Source organism: Megalobrama amblycephala, linkage group LG10 (assembly GCF_018812025.1).
Source record: "Megalobrama amblycephala isolate DHTTF-2021 linkage group LG10, ASM1881202v1, whole genome shotgun sequence".
NCBI classification, from domain to species: Eukaryota; Metazoa; Chordata; class Actinopteri; order Cypriniformes; family Xenocyprididae; genus Megalobrama; species Megalobrama amblycephala.
Window position 1 is genome coordinate 12,905,589 of NC_063053.1, and position 25,344 is coordinate 12,930,932.

The following is a 25,344-nucleotide window of genomic DNA, read 5'->3' on the forward strand; positions in this document are numbered from 1 at the left end:
CAAGCTGTCACTGGCCTAGACAAACATGGTGAAACTGAACACCAAGTGACGTGATTGTTAAATATACTTAGTCTGGTTATATTAAACATGTACTGTATTTTCTAGTTGATTCTATCTAGAGCATTACAGCCCCCCTCCACCACCACCACCACCACCACCAAATGAGGATTATTCCCAACTGCCTTCTTGTCGCCTGTTCAGTTGTAAACACACTGTGTCCCCTGTCAGCCAGATGTTGGCTAATTTTATCATTTGACGGTGGCTCATTCCACGCCAATCGGCCAAACCCCTATACGCCTGCACAGAGTACAATGAATTGATGCTAATTTATTAAATACCAGGTTGTTTTGAGGCTTGAAGTGGGTGTGTTTATTTGACCTTTCTGCTACAGTATGGTAATTAGTATAATTCCCTGTTACAGGAATTAATTATTTTGAACAAGATAGTCCAGACTTGGATTAGCATATATTTAAGGGTTTTATTTATTTAAATTATTTTCATTATTAAATATTTTGATAAAATTACGATGATTCACATTTTGTTTATATATATATATATATATATATATATATATATACAGTACAGTCCAAAAGTTTGGAACCACTAAGATTTTTAATGTTTTTAAAAGAAGTTTCGTCTGCTCACCAAGGCTACATTTATTTAATTAAAAATACAGTAAAAAACAGTAATATTGTGAAATATTATTACAATTTAAAATAACTGTTTTCTATTTGAATATATTTCACAAAGTAATTTATTCCTGTGATGGCAAAGCTGAATTTTCAGCATCATTACTCCAGTCTTCAGTGTCACATGATCCTTCAGAAATCATTCTAATATGCTGATCTGCTGCTCAAGAAACATTTAATGTGTACAATTGTACAAAATATTTGTGTACAATATTTTTTTTCAGGATTATTTGATGAATAGAAAGTTCAAAAGAACAGTGTTTATCTGAAATCTAATCTTTTGTAACATTATAAATGTCTTTACTGCCACTTTTGATTGATTTAATGCATCCTTGCTGAATAAAAGTATTCATTTCTTTAATTTCTTTTAAAAAAAAATAAAAATAAAAATTCTTACTGACCCCAAACTTTTGAACGGTAGTGTATAATGCTACAGAAGCTTTGTATTTCAGATAAATGCTGTTCTTTTGAACTTTCTATTCATCAAGGAATCCTGAAAAAAAAGTACACAACTGTTTTCAACATTGAAAATAATCATAAATGTTTATTGAGCAGCAAATCAGCATATTAGAATGATTTCTGAAGGATCATGTGACACTGAAGACTGGAGTAACAATGCTGAAAATTCAGCTTTGCATCACAGGAATAAATTATTTTGTCAAATATATTTAAATAGTACACAGTTATTTTAAATTGTAATAATATTTCACAATGTTACTGTTTTTTGCTGTATTTTTAATTAAATAAATGTAGCCTTGGTGAGCAGACGAAACTTCTTTTAAAAACATTAAAAATCTTAGTGGTTCCAAACTTTTGGACTGTACTATATATATATTTATTTTTTATTTTTTATTTTTTTTGGTCAGAATAGCAAACAGCGAGTCTTTATCTGACCTATTACACAGTGTAAATATCATCTTACATCGCATGAATTCACCATCATGACATTGAATTCCATTATTATTCAGTTACAGTTCAGTTTTGTGATGAATTTCTCGGAAAATGCAAATCTCTCCGTAATGTTTTTATCTTGAAAAGGCACACATAAGCCAACCCAAATATTAACCTTGTAATATCTCCATCAAACATCCCTGGGAAAGCACTGATTGAGTGCCACTGTACACATTTGCGAAAACTTTGACTCAAGGTTATATAAGGTCTTAAAAGATGGTCATCTCTGGCATCTGAAATGAGGATGTTGAAGTCTCAATATTGCTACCTAGAGAGGTGGCTGCTCTTTACAGTGTTGGCTTGCAGTGCCATGCTATCAGCTCCGAGCAGGTGAGCGTCTTTATCATCTAAGGCTAGATTAGCCCGAAGGTCTTGTCTGCTTTTCAGAGGCGTTTTAAACACCAACATCAATCTTCAAAGCAGCAAAATCTGTCTCACCCTCTGCTTTTAGCTCCCTGGGACAAGACAAGGACTCTACTGAGAATGCCTCAAAATGGTGTCTGAGATCATTTAAGCACAGGTCTGGGTGCCTGTGTTGAATTAAATGTGGCTTTTATTGGCTTTATTTTAACTGTTGGCACACTCTGTCTCTGGAGGTGTATATTTTATATAGCAGAGCAAAGATGAGATCTGCGGTGTCATTGTGATTGATGGCTCAGGCTCGCATCTGTGAACAAATAAACCAATGTTGTCTGTAATCACCTTTATTCTTTTGTGTATTCCATCTCTCTAATCATTTACATCATTTTAATGCATTTTTATTTTAGTATTTTTTAATGTATTATTTTAGTATTTGAGATGCCCAGTCCTGGTCCTGGAGACCTTCTTGCAAAGTTCATCTCCAACCCTCATCAACAACGGTCGTTTATTGTGATAAACAGAAGATAAATCCCACTTAAAATCAATAATTATGCACTATGTACTATCAATAATTTGCTGCGATTTTCAGATGTTTAGAATGTATAAATCTATGATTAATATAATATAGTTCAATATATACTTTTCAAGAAACATACAAATCCATTTTGTTGCTCTTTCTTACCTCTTATGCAATGTCTTATTTTGTTGCCCTTCTCTTTAGGCATAATGGGCACATCCTATTTGGCAAATATCAACTTATTTCTTCTATTTTCAGCCTCCTTAACCTGACAGAGGAGATTTGCAGATGACAGAGAGAAGACTTAGACAGAAGATGGGAACAGAGCTGTCTGCTCAATTACACATTTGCTTAGTGAGCAGTATAAACGTTAGCCTTCTCTCAGTCAGCATAGAGCACTGCGGATTCAAAGAAACAAAAGAGTCATCGATAAAAAATTTAAATGCTGCATTTGCCCCAATTGAATAATTTTCAGCATCAACATGCACTGTCGGTGGTTTAGAAACAATCTATAATAGATAAAAAAACATAGCAGTCACCATCACAGCAGGGCAGATGGATGCACTTCTCAAAACTCAAAGATTCAGAACAATTTCAAAGTTTTTTTGTTGTTGTTGTTGTTGTTTTTTAACTACTGGTAAGAATATATAGTCAAACCAAAATTTATTCAGACACCTTGAACATTTATTTCATTAATACAGTTTATTGACTATAGTTAAAAAAATGGTAGTAAAATATGACAAGATCTCAGAGTTAAACTGTGTCGGAAAAAAAAAATCTTAATTATGTCAGATAACACTTAAGCAAAACATGGTCAGGTCAAAATGTCTGAATAATTTTTGGTTCCAAATTTTTATCAATTTTACTGGTAGTCCACTGAATGAAGAATTTATGGGTATAATATGTCAGTTTACTCACTTACATAAATTAACTTATATAAATTAAATTAATTAAGTGTCCTCCACCCCATAGTAAAAATATATAAAAAAATGTCTGAATAATTTTTGGTTTGACTGTACACTACAGTTTAAAAGTTTTTGGGTTGGTACGATTTTAATGCTTTTAAAATAAGTCTCTTATTCTCACAAAGGCCTCATTTATTTGATCAAAAATATAGTAAAATTGTAAAATATTATTACAATTTGAAATAACTTTTAAATTTTAACATATTTTAAAATGTATATTTTTCCCCTGATGACAAAGCTGAATTTTCAGCATCAGTACTCAAGTCTTCGGTGTCACAGGATCCCTCAGAAATTCTTCTAATATGCTGATTTATTTATGGTATAATATTTTTTTTTAAACCATGCTCATTTTTTTTCAGGATTCTTTGATGCAAAAAAAGTTCAAAAGAACAGCATTTCTTTGAAATAGATTTTTTTTTGTAACACTATACATTTTTACTGTCACTTTAGTCCTTACTGAATGAAATATTTATTTCTTTAAAAAAAAACTTATTTACCCCATTTTTTTTTTTTTTTTTTTTTTTTTTTTTAAGAAAAATATCTCTCACATAGTCCTCTTCCATTTTGACTATTGGCTGTTTATATATGTTTTTTCTTTGTTAAATCTTTTCCCTTTTTGCATTTGAATAAAATCCATTTATATGTTGATTTCCCCAAAATATGTAAACACTGTCTGTTTGTTTGAGACTGTCATAGCAACACTTGCTCAACCAGTTCAGTTTTTCTGACCACTGGCAGATGAGGGTATTGTGGAAACCTGTATGAAAACAGTCATAATTTAAATGACTTTTGGTGGCCCCAAAATCACATAACTTTTAAATCACTGTTTGTGAAGGTACCCTAAACTTGGGTTTGTTTTGGTAGTTTTATTTTATTTTATTATCAGTTGTTGTACTACATGTACTGTATCAAGTAAGCCATGTTTGATTGCTTTTCTAAGCAATAACCTGGTACAAGCCAAAAAACGTTTTCTCCACTTTTGAGTTATCAGGAAACGATAGCGATCAGAACCTTGGGATCCTTCTCCTGGAGAATAAATGGCAGAGCTCAGGATGGCCTGATTCAGGAAATGAAAGCTGTGGTTTATATTATGAAAGTGTTCAGGGGGAGAACAGGCTCTCTTAGACAGTATTGTTTCCTCAATTTCAACCCTTCTCTGAAGAGCATTCAGTGAGACTAAGAAAACCCTTTTTCAATAGCACCTTGTCGTGTTGATGCATAAATAAAGGGCGATTTGATCAGGGCCTCTGGTCTTGGATTTTGCTTTGTTATGTGTGTATAAAAGGTTTGGCTCTCCCTTGTGACCTGGACTCACAGAGATTTAGAGAGAAACACTGCGGTGTGTAGATATCAGAGAGGAGCTTATGCTTTATGCATAAGACAGCCAGAGTTATTCCCTCTGCACAACCAGTCTGTAATATAACAGGTGCTTGTTCTCAGTAAAAGATTGACTTTTGATGTTGTGTCAGGGTTGTGTGTGCTAGTGCCGCAGTTGCCTCAGGTGAACATGTGGGCAAAGGTTGAGAGGTAGAGAGTGTAACAGGAGCAGCGATCTGCGGTTAGATAGAGCTTGTCACTACAGCATCATTGCTTGAGTTCACACTGGCCTCTGTCCAAGCTCTGCTACTGCAGGATCATCACAGAAACCTCCAGAGTATGACAAGAGTGTGCAGCAGCATCTTGTTCACATTTTGTAATGTTTGTAAATGCTTCTCTTATCTTTCAAACTGTTAAACAAACACATATGCACAGATTTAGGTTCAAAAATGTCAGGCAAAAAACAATCAAGATTTACAAGGATCTACAACAAATCAGAAATCATCCCACATTTAGATGTTCTTGAGAGCACCTGTTAAAAGAAAACTATGAGGTGCCAGATGTTGTTTTTCAGGAGAAAATTCACTATGAATGAGATGCACAAGCTCATAGCACCAGTCAGCGGTACATATATACTGTATACGACCCTCAGTTATACCCAATTAGCCTGGATGCCAGCCGAACTTAGCCCCGCCCACAACATTTTGAGGTCGGGGAGTTCGGTCTGGACTCGATCCGTAGAGGAGTAATTATGCCCGAACAGAAACTGTTCTGACCAATCACATTGTCAGGGCGATGATTGACAGATTATCACCAGAAACGTAATCAGCTACGTCATCAAAGAGCGCTTGGGGAGTTTGATTGACAAGCGATCTAACCAATCAGAACGCCGCATCCGCCATTTTGTCCGACAAAGCAGTCAGGAGTTAGAAGATTAACCTCGGTGGAGTTAAACTTGAAAAATTGTGCATATTGACGTCTTTCCGCGTTTGAAACAACATTCATTCTCATGTTCATTCATGTTTATGTGATTATAATATCGGTTAACGAGCCTCTTGAGCTGAGGCGCTACAGCAATCTGTCACGATCATGGTCACAACACATTAAAGAGCCACAAAACGGTTTTTATTGTTTGAATTTTTTTAATAACTACACAGTTTGAAAGCTGGGAATTTGTTTAATATCATAAGTAACCTGCTCTGTCTCGTCTGTCGATGTGTTGTCAGTTTCCTCTTTGCTCCGCGATGTATTTTCCACTGTGTGTGGCGTGACAGCGCCACGGCTTGTCGGACAAAGCAACAGTAAGGGGGGCGGGTCTTTGCGAAAGGTCAATTAGTTTACAACAATGATGGCTGTTGTTGAAGAACTGAAATGTGTAGATTCCGCCATCGCGTCCGTTATAGAAGATATCGACAGCGCGTTAATTTTAAAAGAGGAACAGAGGACCGCGATCAAGGCATTTGTCGATGGGAAAGATGTCTTTGCCGTCCTTCCTACGGGATTCGGCAAAAGTTTGATTTATCAGCTGGCCCCGATGGTCGCTAAGAAGAGTTCTGTTGACAACGCGTCGCTCAACATACGTCACTTACTCTGTAGCTCTGATTGGTTGTAGGTCTATCCAATTGAGGTCTTTCCTGGATCGGTTGAAATACGCCCCCATAATCAAAGCCCAATGGAGCAGTATCAGACTCATATTCGAACTAGAATTGAGTATGACCACGTCAGGCTAATACCCAATATGTATATGTAAAAAAAAAAAAAAAAAAAAAAAAAAAAAAAAAAGCTATATACAGTGCCTTGTGAAAGTATTCAAAACTCTTAATTTTCTTCTTTTGTTAGGTTTCTGTCTGCTATTAAATAATTTTAAATTGCTTTTTTCACATTTATCTACAGTCCATAGTCCATACTAGGGATGGGCATTTCAAGCAAAAATAATATTCGATGATCGCTGGGAATTATTCTATTATTATTTTTCAAAAATCTCACCCCTCCCCCGCATACACGCATGCACGCATTTATAGGCTACACACATAAACAGAGAGAAATAGAGATACCATTCATGCTTTCATTCTGTATGATAACAAACGGTTTAATTCATTAGGAAATAGGCTATCTTAACTCAAGCCATATAATGATTGTAATGTGCTGAAACATATTAATATAATAAACAAGATGTTGAGCTTCCATATGAATTAACTGAAAACACTCGCTCTGCGCCAGTGGACACGCACCATTATGAATGCCCTTGCGGGCGTGCACATTTTACTTTCACTTTCAAATTAGTGCCAATTCAGTAGCGGCGATTGCTTGAATGGTAGGTTCATTATTATTCTTAATGAAAAACACAACAACAAAACAGTACAATGACAAACTCGCTTAAATGGGCGCTTTTACATTCCACTTTGAAAACAAATCTTCCACCGTCATCTTGTCAGTCAAGAGTGAGGCGAAATGGGCAGAGTGATGTGAAATCTGACTCCTGCTGCTGATCTGTGCTCCGACTCTCGTTCGGCTCGCACTGAATTATGCAGGCACGTTCGGTGTTTAATTGTAGTGTCTGTTTTCTAACTGAGCTAAATGTTTTTTATTACTACAAAAAATCTAAACGACAGTGGGTGGCGGTGCCGCTGTGGGCAAGTGATGATACCGGTGTTTTGCGGCTGAACACCGGCAACACCAACTCTCGCAGCAAGCCTACGTCAAGCCATAATGATTTTAGGCTGCCTAAACGTGTTATAACATATTGTGAACAGCCTGAATGACGGCACTTATGTGAACGTCAATTTTAACGTCTCTGTTATATGCCACGCTATAAGTATTCAAACCCTTAACTCAGTTACTCAGCACCTATATAGCCTCAAATCTTTTTGGGTATGATGTGACAAGCTGTGACAATGCACATCTGTCATTTCCTGCCATTCTTCTCCTAAGATCCTCTCAAGCTCCGTCAGGTTGGATGGGGACCGTCGGTGGATGGATAGACATTTTCAGGTTTCTCCAGAGATGTTTAATTGTGTTCAAGCCCAGGCTATTGCTGGGTCACTCAGGGACATTCACGGAGTTGTCCTTGCATTGTCTTAGCTGTGTGCTTAAGGTCCTTTTCCTGTTGGAAGGTGAACCTTCTGCCCAGTGCAAGGTTCTGAATGCTCTGGACTAGGTTTTCATTAAGGATATATCTGTATTTTGCTGCGTTGAGCTTTCCTTCTACCCTGACCTGCCACTGAAAAACAACCCCATAGCATGATGCTGCTAGCACCACCACACTTTACTGTTGGGATGGTATTGTGAAGTGCACAGCAGTGCCTGGTTTCCTCCATACATGATGCTTGGAACAAAGGTTCATCAGACCAGAGAATATTGTTTCTCACAGTCTGAGAGTCCTTTAGGTTTTTTTTTTTTTTTTGCAAATTCCAAGTGGGTTTTCATGCATCTTCTCTGAGGAGAGGCTTGAGTCTGGCCACTCTGCTATGAAACCCAGATTGGTGGAGTGTTGCAGTGATGATTGTTCTTCTGTAAGTTTCTCCCATCTCCATATATTGTATTTTTCCCCAGATCTGTCTCCTGATGCAATCCCGTCTCTGAGCTCTACAGACAGTTCCTTTGACCTCATGGCTTGGTTTTTGTGCTGATATGCATTTTCAGCTGTTAGGCCTTTTATTGAGAGGTGTGTGCCTGTCTAAATCATACCCGTTCTATTTAATTTGCACAGGTTAACTCCACTTGAAGTTTAATAACATCTACAAGTGAAATTGGAATGTTCCTGAGCTTAATTTCAAGTGCTCTCAAAACTCTCACAGTTCAAAAAGCTTACGCTATGTCCTAAGCATTCCCTATTCAATTTATGGAAAATATTTAACTGACACGACGCCAGTTCCATTTTTTTCGTAATTTGAATACGGTAGGCTGTCCGGTGGAAGGTAGATATTTTATCTCATATTTTAACTTGTTAAATATGGTTATTATTTTTTTTACACAAACACATTGCTTCAGAAGGCCTTTATTAACCCCCCTGGAGCCGCTTGGAATTTGCTTATGATGGATGAATGTGGATGTAGACACTTTCTTCTGCTCATACTTGTTGATCCTCACTCACTGCCATTATAAAGCTTGGATGCATCAGGATATTTATTAATATTTCTCAGATTGTGTTCATCAGAAAGAAGAAAGTCAAATACACCTATGGCTTGAGGGTGAGTAAGGCTTGGGGTAATTTTCATTTGAAAGTGAACTAATCCTTTAAGGTAATTTAAAGTAGTGTAACATAAGGCAGCAACATAACAAAGCATGAAAAAAGGGGGTTTGAATACTTTCACAAGCCACTGCACATGTGGCAAAACCTCCCAACACACAATTCACTATATTCACTCTTTGATTTAACATACATTTATCAATTGTTTCGTTTATTGTATGTTATGCTCTGTTACATGCTTGCATGTATATGTAAGTCAATGTGTACATTGAGCATATTGTGCTCATTATACATCCTTTATACAAGAAACACATTGTGTTTTGCTTTTGAGTGCTTCTACACATACAGTTCAATTTCAAGTGTGTGCTTGTTGTGGGTTTGTATGCATGTATGAGCATCAGTGCTCTGATTGTTCTTTGAAGGTTACATGGAGGACTCAAGGAGTTATGAAGCAGAAATGATTTCACACTGTATTATGATTGGATTGCCTGGGGCATGATAATGTTGCTCAGGTGGATGAGAGATAAATGTCAGCATCTACATTTTTAAAAGCACTCCGTTTCATGTACTCTAGTTCATTTGCTTAAAATATGGTATTGAAAGTAATTGTGCAAAACATACAGTAAATTATAAGGCTAGTTGAAGTGTATAGAAAACCTTAACGTACATGGGAATTGTTATTTGCAATTAATTTTACTAATGTAATTGTATGCATTTCTGAGTCAAATTGGATATTCAAAGAAGAAGGAAAGTCATGTCAGAGGAAGAATAAGTCATTTTGATAAACATTTCCAAAGTTATCTGTCTATGAACATTTTTTTTTTTAAATAACATGCACTGATGAATCACTAGCAGTAAAAAAAAAAACTTTACAAAACTGAAAAGACAATTTTGATTTCATGTTTTATGTTTGTCATGTTTATCATGTTCATGTTTGAATTTAGAATGACTGGTCACAGATTAAAAAGTGGAAAGTGGCAATTGTAACATGCAAATACACAAGCTTTGTGAGTAGGCAGAGCCTCAGATGATATGACTCACAAAGTGACGTATATTCTTTGCACACTCACATACACACACTCGCTCACACACAGACACATGCACTCTGCCTTCAGGAACAGCTTGAGGGCCAAATTACGATTCCAAAGATTTGACTGTTAAATGACTTCAAATTGAGCGGTGCTACAGGCATGGATATTAATGCTTCCATGCGATATGGAGCGCTGAAACTAATTGCACATGAATGCAGGCCTTAACCAGATTAACCGCGGCTTGTTCAAGCGTGTGAATTGTCGTTTTGTTCGTTTTGTTCCCCCGTGTTTGAGCGTTGTGATACATCAAAGTCTTACTGAGGTTATCAGAGGATCCATCGTGCTCTTTTACCCCAGCATGGCGACATTTTTACCCCGTTGGGTACTCCTACTGTCATCTGCTCTTTGCAAAGCACTCATGTGAAAACATTTGTTGAATGCTTGACAAAAAACATTGCTCCTGTAATCTCTGCATGTTTGCTGTTGAATTCGTTGTGTGTGCAACACAGCATTTTAAACAAACTCAATTTTTTTTATATGAACATTGCTTGTAGATTACTGAAATGTTTGGCTCAGAATATTGGGCATATTTTGGTGAGTTAAACCTAGATGTCCTAATAATAATAATAATCTGGTAACACTTTACAATAAGGTTTCATTAGTTAACAACTTTAGTTAGCATGAACTAAGAATAAACTTCTACTGCATTTATTTGTTAATTTCAACATTTACTAATTTACTAATACATTAAAATCAAAAGTTGTATTTGTTAACATTAGTTAATTCACTGTGAACTAACATGAACAACTATATTTTTATTAATTAACATTAACAAAGATTAATAAATACTGCAACAAATGTGTTGCTTATTGTTAGTTGTGTTAGTTAATACATTAACGAATGTTAACAAATGAGACCTTATTGTTAGTGTTACCAATAATATTAATATTATTAATAATAATAATAATAATAGTTCTTAATAATAATATAAAAACAATATAATATATTGTATTATAACAATATAATAATAAAATATAACAATAGTTGTTGCTATCAATTATTCCTATATTTTATTGTTTATGCATAATTATCTATTAATAATAGTAATAATTGTTGTTTTTTATCAATTATTTGTACTATTTTATTATTATCATTATTATATAAATTATATTAATTTTTTTTATTATTATTCTGATCAATTTAATGTTATTATATGTTATGATTTTTGTTAATAATAATAATAATAATAATACATATTTATTATTATTATTATTATTATTATTATTATTATTATTATTATATTGGTAATAAGGAAAACATTAAATATTTATAACCAAGTGAAGGGATAACAGCACTGTACATTTTTACAGAGTAGCAGTTCATCTTTGCTTTCCGTATTTCCCTTATCCATATAAAGCTGTACAATAATGTGTTGTTATACACATACTGTACATGCATTATCCAGAGATCAGCAGAATGGGTGAGCACTCTGCCTCTGAACCAGCCCCACGCTCCATATTAATAATGTTGAAAGCGAAGGAGGAAGATAGAGGGGGAATAAGCATGAAATGTTTTAGTCTTTCACTCATTCACTTTCTCCTAGTCTTATCCTGTCTCTCATGCAGTGCCTTGTGGCTCTAAGCTTCCCTCTGTTTCCCTCTTTGAGTGCTGAGCATCATGTTGTCAGGAGCCCCTGCTTCTCTCGCTCACACTATGTTTCCACTTATTCTCCCGCCAAGTGGTGACAGCTGCTGTGGAAACGGCTGCCGTGGTAACCTCCCCCATGCCAGGAAGAGACAATTAGGAGAGCTAATGACTGAGCCCCTGTGATCTGAGACACTTCCCCTCTCCCGTGTACCTCTTCTTCCTTTATTCACCTGCTAGCAAAACAGAGGAAGAGAGAACAAGCATATACATATAGGGCCAGAGAATATAAGAGAGAGGAGTGTATTTTACAGTTCCTAGGAAGTTAAAGGGTTAGTTCACCCACAAATGAAAATTCTGTCATTAAGTACTCACCCTTATGTTGTTCCAAACCCATAAGACCTTTGTTCATCTTCGGAACACAAATTAAGATATTGTTGATGAAATCTGATGGCTCAGTGAGGGCTCTATTGAGAGCAAAGCCACTGAATCTCTCAAGATCCATAAAGGTACTAAAAACATATTTAAAACAGTTCATGTGAGTTCAGTGGTTCTACCTTAAAGGGGTGGTTCAATGCGATTTCACTTTTTTAACTTTAGTTAGTGTGTAATGTTGCTGCTTGAGCATAAACAGTATCTGCAAAGTTACAGCGCTGAAAGTTCAATGCAAACGGAGTTATTGTCATTTAAAGTTATGGCAGTTTAATGCCTACAAAAATGACCGGTTTGGACTACAACGAGCTTCTTCCCGGGTTGGTGACATCATAAACCCTGCAAAACAAGCCCCTGGGGACACGCAACAAAGTGGGCAAGGTCATGTCGCAGCATGTGGAAGCGGAAGAGTTGTGCACACCGGACGTGAGCAATGCAACGCGTCAAAATATAATAGAACCCATTATAATCTGTGATATTTTCTACACTGGATGCGGCGCTGAAGACAGCTTCCAGAATCTACACGAGTTCAATGCTAGATTTACACAAAGGCTTTTCCTGAAAGAAGCAGTTCCCACTTTAAAAGCAAAAGCTGCTGTTTATTGGCTTCAAACTGTAAGTACGTTTTATTGTTTGTACATGTCTTTTAAACGTATAGTTCTGTTGCTATTTTTGGTTGCATCAAGGACATATACAAAGAGCAACTCGTTTTTGCTTCGCTAGCCATTTAGCTAAATTCTAGTGTATACTTCTTCAACAAACGGCAACAAACTTCTATGTTTAAAGACAAACAGTTGTTCATTAAAAATTAAACGATACCTTTACAAAAATGCTACTACTTAGTCATGTATTTGGCTACAATAAAGCTTTAATCAGGATAAAACTGTATATTGAAAGCTAACAAACAGCAGTGACAGCATATCTAAACACTTTAACACAAGTAAAAAAAAAAAAAATGAAATACCATTCATAAACGTCCTTTAAAAGCCGCGATTGGAGAGGTTCTGCTTGACCCTCTTCATCTGGGTCTGATTCAGGCTCAATTTGATACAGCAATATAAGCCATTATTTACATTTCCAGCTTAGCGCGTAACTAAGAATGGTTAGGGGCGTGGTGTTTCTGGACTCTTCAGCGAATCATGATACATTGGGCCAGCTTCCAACCTGCTAACCAATCTGAGCACACTGCGTATTTCGGAGGGAGTGGCTTCATAGAACCAGGAAATCAAACGCGCCGTTCATATGACAGTGGAAACACAGTTGTAGAATAAAGGTAAAATATATGAAAAATACAGCGTTTTTTAAAAAAAACAAAGCATTAAGACATGTTAAACTGTGCCCCAAAAACACAATCAAGCCTAGAAAATGAAAACCACTGAACCACCCTTTAATATTTTAAAGCGACAAGAATACTTCTTATGTTCCAAAAAACTAAACAAAATAACAACTATATACGATGGCTCTCAGTGGAGGCCTCACTAAGCCATCCGATTTCATCAAAAATATCTTAATTTGTGTTCCGAAGATGAACAAAGGTCTTAGGGGCGTAGAATGACATGAGTGTGAGTAATTAATGACAGAATTTTAATTTTTGGGTAAACTAACCCTTTAAGAGTGTCTCTCTAAACACTGTATATGATTTGCTGTGTATGGGAGCTGTGCAGTGGCTCAATGTAAATAGCTCAACTTGTGCTTAAATGCACTTAAAGGAGCATGAAAACCTTCAGGACACATTGCCAGAGGTTAGTGATGTTTTTCAGTAATACTTCAGTATGGGGAACAAATCTTACTTTTAACTAGTTGCTTATTAGCCTGCATATTAGCTATTTATTAGTACTTATTAAGCACATACTAATGCCTTATTCTGCATGACCTCATTCTATATCCCTTAATCCTACCCAATGCCTAAACTTAAATGCAACAACAACTACCATACTAACTATTAATAAGCAGTAAATTAGGAGTTTATTGAGGGAAAGGTCATAGTTAAAGATGAATATGTGCTCCCCATACTAAAGTGTTACCAATTATTTACAGGCTTACTATAGTCATATGGACTTATTTTGCTGAGGAACCCAACAATGAATGTTGCTTGCTTTTTTTTGCATGTACTCTATAGCCATTTAAAAACAGAAATGATCTTGAGAGATCAGATGGCTCTAATATACTTGGAATGTCACCTCATCTTTATGACAGTAATATGACCCTTAATATAGTGAAAAATCTAAAATGTCTTGGTTTATGGAATTACACACCCTTTTAACTCCTATGATGTTGAATGAGAAGGAAGGAAGAAAGAGCCATTGTTGAGGTCAGAGCAGAGGTCATGTTTCATGACAGTTTTGATTCATTAAATAGGTTTCCTCAGTCACACTTGGATTCAGGCTCTTAAAGGTGCTAAAGAGGATGTTTTGTTTTATACATTTTTGCAATATTACTTGAAACTGTCTTTACTAACTGATAAAAGACTATTTATTAGGTGCACTCAAAGTAATAATATTAATATACATCATCTGTGCATGAGGTAGGGCCTTAAAAACATCAGCCAATCGTTTACGCGATCATTGGCCCTCTGGCTTGTCAATCACTGCCGTGACGTTCCTTGTGAGAGACGTGCGCGGATTGGCCCTCTGGCTTGTCAATCACTGCCGTGACGTTTCTTGTGAGAGAAGAGCGTGGCTGCGCTCTCCAGTAACTTTCCACACTCCAGAGGCGCGGCATGCAATGTTTTTGTCCGGAGACAGGAGTAACAACTGCAGATTATGAGTTACCTGCGGTGAGTCCAACATAATGAATCCAAAAAACACGACACAGCGAATGCCTGTGGTAAACACTCGTGTTCCAATACTCGTGCACGAGTTTTGGGAGGCGTTCCTTTGAAATGAGCTGTGAAGGAGGGGGGCTGTTCTTACGCATGCGCTCATTTCAAAAACTCACTAACAGTCTTTGGATTCTCAGTCGACGAAAAAATCCTCTCTATCACCTTTAAAAGAGATACATTTAGACACCTAATTAGAGCTGTTTTGCAGTTCCTCAGTTGCAGTTTTTTTGCATACTTGCATATCAGGACAACAAAATGTATATAGTATTTTTAGATTTTACTTGTCCTATATGTGTTTTATTCCCAACTAAGAAGAAGGAGAGTAAAATGAAGGACTATTTCTTCTCATTTAATTGATTAGCATCGGCCCTGGTATTCCATTTTGAGCCAATAATACTGCAGATATCAAATCTCCTTCAGATGAAGCACTGAGTGCTTGTGAGCAGTCTGTATAAATTAAAATGCAGTAATACATTTAAAATAAGTAAATTCAGTTAATGTAACAGTTGAATATATATATATATATATATATATATATATATATATATATATATATATATATATATATATGTTAATAATTGACAGCCATACAAAGGAATAATATGATCTGCATCTAATTCAATTGAATTAACTGTAATTGTTGCCATTTTACAAAGCACATGGTTCTGGCCACATGTAAGTTAACACTGAAAACACTTCTAAACATATAGGCACCTCACATAAATGCTTACTTAATTTTCATCCACACTTGCTTTTTATAACATGTGAACATAATCATGGTAATCTTAACTTCATGAACTTTGCCAGAACATAATTAATCAGATATAGGCAGAACCGTGCACATGTAATGCACTTACTGTATTTATAACGTGCATAACGTCAAACACATACAAATACTGTGAATGGCTGAGTTTTGTTCTTTACCAAATGCCATGTTCGCACATATATAAACCATAAACTTTCATTTGGCTCGCCCACGCACAATGTGCTAACCTTTTTTTACCTACAGACAATTACACAAAGTCAATATTTTTTTAGTGCATTGTTTTTTTGTCTCTAAATCACTTGATTTGGTTTATAGTGAGACAAACACTATATATTTTTTTACTTTTTCCAGATCAGCTATTTTTGGTAGACTCCAGTTTGCTAGTTTAGGAGTTCAAGTTCATGCAGACCTCAGTGATGTGTGGGTGTTTGGGAAGGACAAAGAAAAATCAGATTTAAAAAGTCAAAGCTGTGTGTTTGTGTGTGTAATGATGAGTAGATGCAAAAAGGAAGTAGGGAAAGAAAGAGAGGCCGGTGGTGCAAGTGTACTCTATGTATTGATTTGGAGAATCAGACAGTAAATATTCAGAGGTAATGAATGTATTTATTGGCCACAAACTCACCTCATCCATCATCTTCTGACGCCAGCCGGATGTTCGATGACCCTTTTCATATTCACATGTCTCTGTTTATGCCTTTTCCTGCTGTGTGAGATAGTCTAATTAAAGCTGCACTTCTCTGACCTGGTGGGATTCAGGTCTTGTGCTGTTAAGAATCTATTACTTTATTCACTTTTATGCTTCTGTATTTTCCTACAGTATAGGTTATAAATGCAGAGGTAGTTCCCTGTTCTTGCATGTGACAGTTTAACTTTTATTTGCTCCTTCAGGTGGTATAAATCATTTTTTTTCCATAATAAGTGATGCGTTTTTATGTTTGAAAAGGAAACATTTCAAACCTATCCTGTCCCCTGCTTCCAGCTACACTGGTTATGGACACGATGAATCAGGTCCAATGGCCCCATTTTGTCATAATGGCGCACTGTTAAATTAACCAGTCCTTCAGGGTATGGAAAGCCAGAGATTGAACACATTATCGTCACACACTTTTGAGAGTTCACAGAGTTGAGATGCAAAGCTGCTTTTCATTAGTCACACCACAGAGTTTCTTATAAGACAAATTGTGCAGTTAATCAGAGATACAGTCTTCAGCCAAAAATGCAATTGTCCATGATTTAATAGTTTTGATTGCTTCAAAAGGAAGCTACTGCCAAGTAGTTTGACAAGCCTCCCAACCTTTCAGTAGGTTGCTGGATTTTTGAAAGTGCACTCTGTGAATTTTATTTGATTTCTTTTTTTATTATTATTTTATTTTACTGTTATTTTTATTTTTTATTATACAATGTGAAAGATCTGGACTGCAGGCAGGCCAATTCAGCACCCGGGCTCTTCTACGACAAAGCTATGCTGTTGTAATAGCTGCAGTATGTGGTTTTTCATTGCTGAATTGCTGCTGAAATACACAATAGACGTCATCTGGAGGGGAGCATATGTTGCTCTATAACCTTTTTATGCCTTTCAGCATTCATAGTGCCCATACTGTATGCACTTACGCACCCCCATACCATCAGAGATGCTGGCTTTTGAACTGAACGCTGATAACACGCTGGAAGGTCTCCCTCCTCTTTAGCCGGAGGACACGGTGTCCGTGATTTCCAACAAGAATGTCAAATTTGGACACGTTTGACCATAGAACACTTATCCACTTTGAAACAGTCCATTTTAAATGAGCCTTGGCCCACAGGACACGACGGCGCTTCTGGACCATGTTCACATATGGCTTCCTTTTTGCATGATAGAGCTTTAGTTGGCATCTGCAGATGGCACAGCGGATTGTGCTTACCGACATTGGTTTCTGGAAGTATTCCTGGGCCCATTTAGTAATGTCATTGACACAATCATGGCGATGAGTGATGCAGTGTCGTCTGAGGGCCTGAAGACCACGGGCATCCAATAAAGGTCTTCGGCCTTGTCCTTTACGCACAGAGATTTCTCCAGTTTCTCTGAATCTTTTGATGATGTTGTGCACTGTAGATGATGAGATTTGCAAAGCCTTTGCACTTTTTACGTTGAGGAACATTGTTTTTAAAGTATTCCACCATCTTACGCATTCTTTCACAGATTGCCTATCTTTACTTCTGAGAGACTCTGCATCTCTAAGGCATCCCTTTTAGCTCATCATGTTACAGACCTGATGTCAATTTTTAATGATTAAAATTTGTATATAGTTGTTATTTTAATGATTTTAAATTTTATTTTCATTTTTATTAGGGCTGGGACAATACATCGATTCCTGATTCGCAATACAATGATTCTGGATCAATTCTGATATTTTCTCTCTCGAACTTAGCTTTGTTTTAACAGCAGATGGCACTCAAGGTTAGTTTTTAACCGCACACTCAAATGCTCATAAAGAAGAATGCTGGACAGCGTCATGTAAGTGGTTAAATGTACTTGCACCGAATGCTTTTATGATGCAAAATCAATGTAAACACAGCCCACTGTGAACACTCTTGTAATTCGCTTCAACCTTTTTGAACTTTATGAATGATTAATTTAGGTTTAGGTGGTGTGTGTAAAGGAACTGGATGCAAGCAGAGTGTTTCTAAAGCATGTAGTGCCATCTGCTGTTAAAAACTAAGCTCAGAATCAATTCGAGAATCACGATACATCGGAAAATATCAGAATCGCTCCAGATTCTTTGTATCAAGAATCGATGTATTGTCCCTGCCCTAATTTTCATATACATATTTAGATGAAATATTCCACTCTCATTAATGGAGATAAGCTCTCAAATTACATAAAGTCATTATCCAGAAGTTAAACAAAAATTATATAAATTTAGATATTTGTAGTGGATGCACTGCTTTTGAACAATTTTCCTGTTTTTTTTACATGAGGTTTATACATGAGACTGAATTTACTGAGATTTAAAGAATAGAAAGTGATGTTGATGTTTAAGCGTGACAGACAGTTCTGTTATGCAGCACTGCTCTGCTCACATGGGCAGTGTGAATGCTGTAAGCTGTTAATATGGGTGCCAAAATAAATATGCACCACTTAAGCGCTATGTACATGTGTCGTGTGAAACAAGCACTGCATGTGCTTACGAACATCATTCTACCAGTATAAAAGGCTGCAAATGTTGAATCACAGCTTGGATCGACACAGCTTGACTGGTTGGTTTATGTCTACCTCTGTAATGGAAGCAACATTCTTTTTCCTATTAGTGTGGGTGAATTACACACAGCTCTTTCTGCAAATAGAAATGTATATTTACCCCTTCTGTACAGTCATCCACTTAATGAATTAATCCTGCTGTGTAAACCACTTAGGTCTGCTTCCTCTCATTTATTTTTTCTTTTTGCTTAGCATGTTTTGAATTGATCGTTTATTAAAACTGTCCTGTGGTGGTGGACTTGGTCGCTCACAAATTCTGCCCATCCCCTCCCCCAGTGTATCGTCAACTCCAGAACACTGTGAGAGCAACACACAAAATAATCTGTCTGGAAAAGATGCCACACAACGATCTTCAGTCCTCAGTGACAATAAAGCACTTGTCTTAATGACCCTCAGTTACGCAGAGTGACTTTCTTGCTTCGTAAACATGTTGTTAAACATGTTGTTTTCCCGCTTCAGGGGTGAGAACTCTCCTACAAATGGGAATAGGTGAATTGAAGAATATTAACTTGAGGTGTGCGTGTGTGCGTGTGTGTATGTGTTTAACACTTTGTGATTGAATAGCAGCCTCTCATTCTTCTGTTATATGAATGCTGTTTGTTAAATTAGCTCTGTGACTATTTATGAAAACAATAAAACGCACTGCTTTCTGCTGTTTTTGTAATTATGGCTGGACTAATGAAGCAAATAGATTAGCTTTTTTATTTCTTTATTAGAAGCAAGGCTGTCTTTTAGAGACTTCTGTTTGGAAGCTTTTATTTTTTTTCACCCTATCAATTTTCCTGAAGCGTGCTGAATGAAAGAATTGTGCTTTTAAAGGCAAAGTGTAGCACCAAACCTTTTATACACACACACACACACACACAAATGGACAGCTTTTGTCAAACAGCATAACAGCATAAAGTTATAATGGCTTAGGCCAGTGCTATTTGTGCGACATAAATGTTGCCCTCCACTAGCGTTTCTCTAGACTTTTGTATTACAAGGCACTGTTGTCAAATATTATTTGTGACCTTTTCTTTCCTATACACGCAAAGTTATTTACAGTGATTTTACGCAGCATGGTTTCGCACCCGTCTCGTATTATGAAGCTGTACTCAAACTTTGTTCTGAAGCACAAGAGAAAACCTTGTTCCTGGGATCAAGTGGGATGCTAAGTTCACACCAGGTCAATGCAAATGGGTTTTTTTGTATACTGGGTCTTATAATCTTGAGAGCCATGGTACATAAAAAATAATTTTAGAAATCAGTCTTGGCTGTGGACTATATGGCAAATATCACAGATTTTTACTTTTAAAAAAAGCTAGTTTTTTTTTTTTCATACAATAGTTTATACAACCAAATTGAATATAGTGTAGAAACAGCATTGCCAGTATCTTTGTCCATTTTTGCTCTGCCAATTAAAATAATTCCAAATGAACAGAAGGCAGAATAACCTTTGAATGTCCTAGAGCAACACACAGTAGTAGTGTTTCTGAATGAATCAGTGTTATTAATTAATCGGTTAAGGAAGGATTCCACAACTCACTCGTAAAAACAGCCACTTGTTTTGTTCCTGAATGAATCAGTGTTTTTGAATTAATCAGTTGAATGAATTATTTATTGACTCACTCATAACGACAACCACTTCCTGAACATTCCTGGTAGTGTGTTTGAATGATTCATTGTTTAAATGACTTTCTTATAAGGACAGTCAGTTGTTTCCTAAATGAATCAGTGTTTTTGAACAAAACAGTTTAATGAAAGATTCAGTGAGTCATGAATACCTACTAGCGAGTCGTACCCACCTACTGGTGTAAAGATTGCAGTAAACCAGCAGAGAGGATCAATAAAAAAATCTAAAGGTTGTAAGTTGTTATTCACTGAAATATCTCATAATACCTTTTGCTCTATCTCTCAAATCTCATTAACACTTCTGTTCACTCAAACCCGGTGACACGAGTCAGTGAAGTTTATGCTTCACCTTCACCTTTTCTTCACCCTCTAGCTTTACTGTACCGAGTGTGTTGCACCTCCAACGGCAAGTCTTTGGGAAAATTTGTGAAAGTATCATGATTTGAACAAGCAGAATATTAGCATTTTGCTATAAAATCTCCTTTTTTTTTTCACAGATGAAAAAAAGTTGAGAAAGATAAAAATACAAGTTTGGAATGACAAGATTTTCATTATCGGTAAACTTTTCTGTAAAAATGTATTTAGTCATGACCAATGAAAAGAGAGTCTCTGATTGTGAAAGCACAAGTGCACAGAGCATAAATACGCATTTTGAAAGCATAAGAAGAAGCACATGCCCAACCCTCTCACTCTTTCTCTCTAATTATGCTTTTAAGTGCTAAATGAGCCCCAGGAGACCTTCCACCCCACCAAGCTCACAAGTCTCCACCTCCTTCATTTTACAAATCAATCAGTGTGTCACCGGAGTGGCGTACGGCGTGATGAGATTGCCTCTTTCTGCCATCCCTATGATGAGCTCCAATAGATCTCCCACTCACAAGCTCCCTATAGTTCACTAACCACAATGACCTTGTGAAAATGAAACAAGCAATCAACTGATTTTAATTTGAGGAAGGGCCTGATGAACCCATCTGAGGAGATAGTCAGGGTCAGTTGTCTAACTAACATGGAGTGGGTAAGATTCTCTTCTCTGATGGTTGTTTGGATATTTGTTATGATAATTATGGCCCATCATGCTTCTAGTCTGCTGGAAGATGGTGGGAGGTGACAGGGGCCTGGTTGGTGCTATTTCAGGCTGGTTTTTGACCTCTGAGAAGATCAACAGGTGATTTCATGAGGCAGGAGTCAGATTGGCTGTTTAAATGCTCATCAATGGATGCTCTGTTGGCCTTGAGAAAGTTTCAGGCCAGTTGATAGAACAGACACCTGCCCTTCGGGTCAGTGCTGCATAGCCACAGAAAATTTAGCATTCATTGATCTTGTACATCCGTTTTTATGCCTTGCAAACTTCAACTTTGGATTTTCTATAATAATGTATTTTTTTTATTGTTAAAGGGGCTATATGTAAAAAAATTGTATTAATTGCTTTTTGTATTGCCAGTGTATGAACAGCTTATAATGAAATGAAACAAGACCTTGCCCGACTTCCTAGGTTGTCTATGAAAGCCTGATTGATTTTTATGTGAAGGACTCGAGTCTCAATCTCAAAATCAAAAGGATTTGACGATTACGCATGCTCCCGAAAGCCTCTTTTCCGTTCTATGACACATGAAACAAATGCTGTTCAGGATAATGCCGAAAGAGCTATTCTGTACTGCAATGTCAGTGTGTTAGGGTAAGAAAAGGGATTAATTCAAACTGTAGTCTCACATAGTCAGATCTATATAATCTATAGTCTCAAATCTACTTTATAATCAAAGTATCATAAACTCATCTAAACTCAACTCAAACTATCACAAACTCATCTGTGGACATTATTACAGAGCTGTACAAACATGTCCACATCTCTGCTTTAACTGCTGTTGTTCACCGTTGTCAATTTTATTGTTTTTATTTTATTATTGAGAGGAAAGTATGCAGCACATATTTACATATTCATCTAAACATCGCTCTGAACAGCGTGGACCTTGTCTTGAATCATGTTCAGTCTCTTGTACGGTACGTTGGTGCACGAGTGCGAGCAGGAGTAAAAAGTTTGCTGGCTGCAATTCACTTATCGCCCACTGGTGTAGCTAATAACAAGGGTTTCTGAATTCTACATATAGCTTCTTTAAAATTTGAGGTTGTTTTTTAAATGTTTTTGAAGAGAAGTCTCTTATGCTCACAAAGGCTGCATTTATTTGATTTAAATGCAATAAAAACGGGCATTTTGTGAAATATTACAATTTAAAATAACTGTTTTCTATTTTAATATATTTTTATTTTAATAATATTTTATTTCTGTGATGCAAAGCTGAATTTTTATCAGTTATTACTCCAGTCTTCAGTATCACATGATCCTTCAGAAACCATTCCAATATGCTGATTTAGTGCTCAAGAAACATTTCTTATTATCAATGTTGAAAACAGTTGTGCAGCTTAATATTTTTTATTTTAGATGATCTTATGATGCCATCTTACAAGTAAACAAGTTCCATCAAAGCACAGACGGAAATTATATTATGTACTGTTTAAAAGAATGATGAGTTTCTGCCTCTTCTTTGTACCAGCAAAATGTTGGCAAGAGTTTCAGTATAATTAAGTGCATGCTCACCTGGAAAAATGGCTGTAGCTCAGATATATAGATAACTCGAACAACATGACCTGGTTTTAGCTCAGGATTTTCCATTTTCTTTATCAGCCCATGAATAATTACAGATCATTTATTTTCGTTCACTCAATGTTAAAACAATTTGCCATTGCAAAATTCATTAGGAAGTGCATAAAGATATTGTTATCTGCACTAATGCACTAAGAGTTGTTGACGCTGTAGTAGGGTGACACGTGTTAACGTGACATATCAATTAGCAGACCCAAACCTGCTTTAACTGACATGCTTGCTTTGTGAGAAATGAAATCCAGCATGGCTCTTTACAAATAAATTACACAGATTATTCAATATTCAGTGAATTTAAGTTAGATACATGTTCCCACATTGTTGCTAATGAAAAGCGGATGTAGAAAGCATCTGTGAGGGAGAGAGATTCTGTCCGTCTCTTATGAAGAGCTGAAAGAACAAACATCTGTGATCTCAAGCAGCAAGAACTCATCGTCCCATAAGACTTATCCTAGCACACACACACCACAACCATCTGCCAAACACAAACACACACACACACTGGATGGGCAGTTTCCAAAATGTTACAGGAAAAGAAAGGTGTTTTTAATTAGAATGAGGAACTGGGTCAGAAATACTATAGTGGATGAGAGGGATATGAAGGTAGATGATAACGTCCAGTCAAATGAGCTTATGGGAAATACTACAGTAGCACTTATAGAGAGAGGCATGTCACAGGTTTGTTCTATAAAGAGGCAAACTGTATCTACAACAAAGGCTTTATTGGGCGAGTTATTACAAGGAAGGGCAGTAGTGCAGTGGGACTTGTTTTCTGTTGGATCCACATACTTGCTCTGAAGGGGACCTTTATTGATCCGTTCGTAATAGTTTGCTCTTCAAGGTCAATAGGGCTGTCTAACAGTATAGCTTTGAATTACAGTGAGTCTGAATGTCTGTCACCCATGAATGCAGGAGAGAATGAGAGCATGTACAGAGTTCGGTTGCATTGTAAAGTCATTGTCTTTGTTTGTTTTTCAGTTTAATTAGTTGATTCAACACAGCTTCTGTTGAGTAAATCACCCCTAAAATGCAAATGGGTCATGATAGTTATGATAATGCAATAAATTCAATTTGCATGTCGGAGCATTCAAAGATAATTCTTTCTCGTGATAGAGAATTCACACAGTAAGATGTCATTTTGTTACATTGTGTTAATGGAAGTCATTCAGACTATTTAATCTGGTATTCTGTCTTTCTAAACTATTTATTAAAAGATCTGCCATTTTGGGGATCAGGCTACACTAGTCATGTTGTATGTTTTTGATTCACTCAAATAAACGAACTCAAAAAAAAGTGATTTGCTTGTATATTTTAATTAACTAGTTCCTTTTTATATTATATTATATTATATTATATTATATTATATTATATTATATTATATTATATTATATTATATTATTAATACACAGAATATGCATTCTAAATAATATTTTTACTTTTTTTTTTTAATTAGCCAATTATCAGTAACTCAAAAAAGTAATTTGCTCGTAAATTTTACTTTTTATATTATATTATATTTTAATATTAGTACCCTTTTATTATATTATATTCTATTATATTATATTACACATAATTTGCATTCAAATAATATTTTTACTCGTTTTATCTTTTTTTATTAGCCAATTATTAGTTAAAGGATCAGTATCTGGAATGAATATTGCAATTATTCAGAATGAATGCAAATTAAACTAACTGCTAAAGGATAATTGATAGTATTAAACTTCTATATATAATACTGCATGCATATAATATTTATTGAGGTGAATATTTACTGACAGTACAAATTTAAGTTATAAAAAACTGCAAAAACAATATTACAATAGAAAAAAATAATATAACTTAAGTTGTCAAGAAGTTAAATAATAATTTAAAACATTTAAAACGTACAGTATGTAATCAGTAACTGTGTGCAAGCTTCTGTGTCTAACACAAATTTGAATTTATGATTATGAATATATCTATGCTGGTGTCACCATTGCTTTGTGCATGTGGTGGGGTATTATATGTGGGTTTTTACTGCAAATCAAATGCAATATCACAGTCCTGGTGGGACTGATTAAAGACAAGAACAGCAGTAGAGGGAGTAAGTGGGTAAAAGAAGGCCTGAAACACGCCATTCTCTCTTTCTTCCCCTAAAGTCTATCCCAAGAGCTT

General features: G+C 36.0%; 1 protein-coding gene across 3 annotated transcripts in view; it reads left to right on the forward strand.

Annotated features, from left to right (window-relative positions):
- atrnl1a (attractin-like 1a) overlaps nucleotides 1-25,344 on the forward strand; it is a 264,774-nt gene that overhangs the window by 170,239 nt on the left and 69,191 nt on the right. The window lies entirely within an intron of this gene.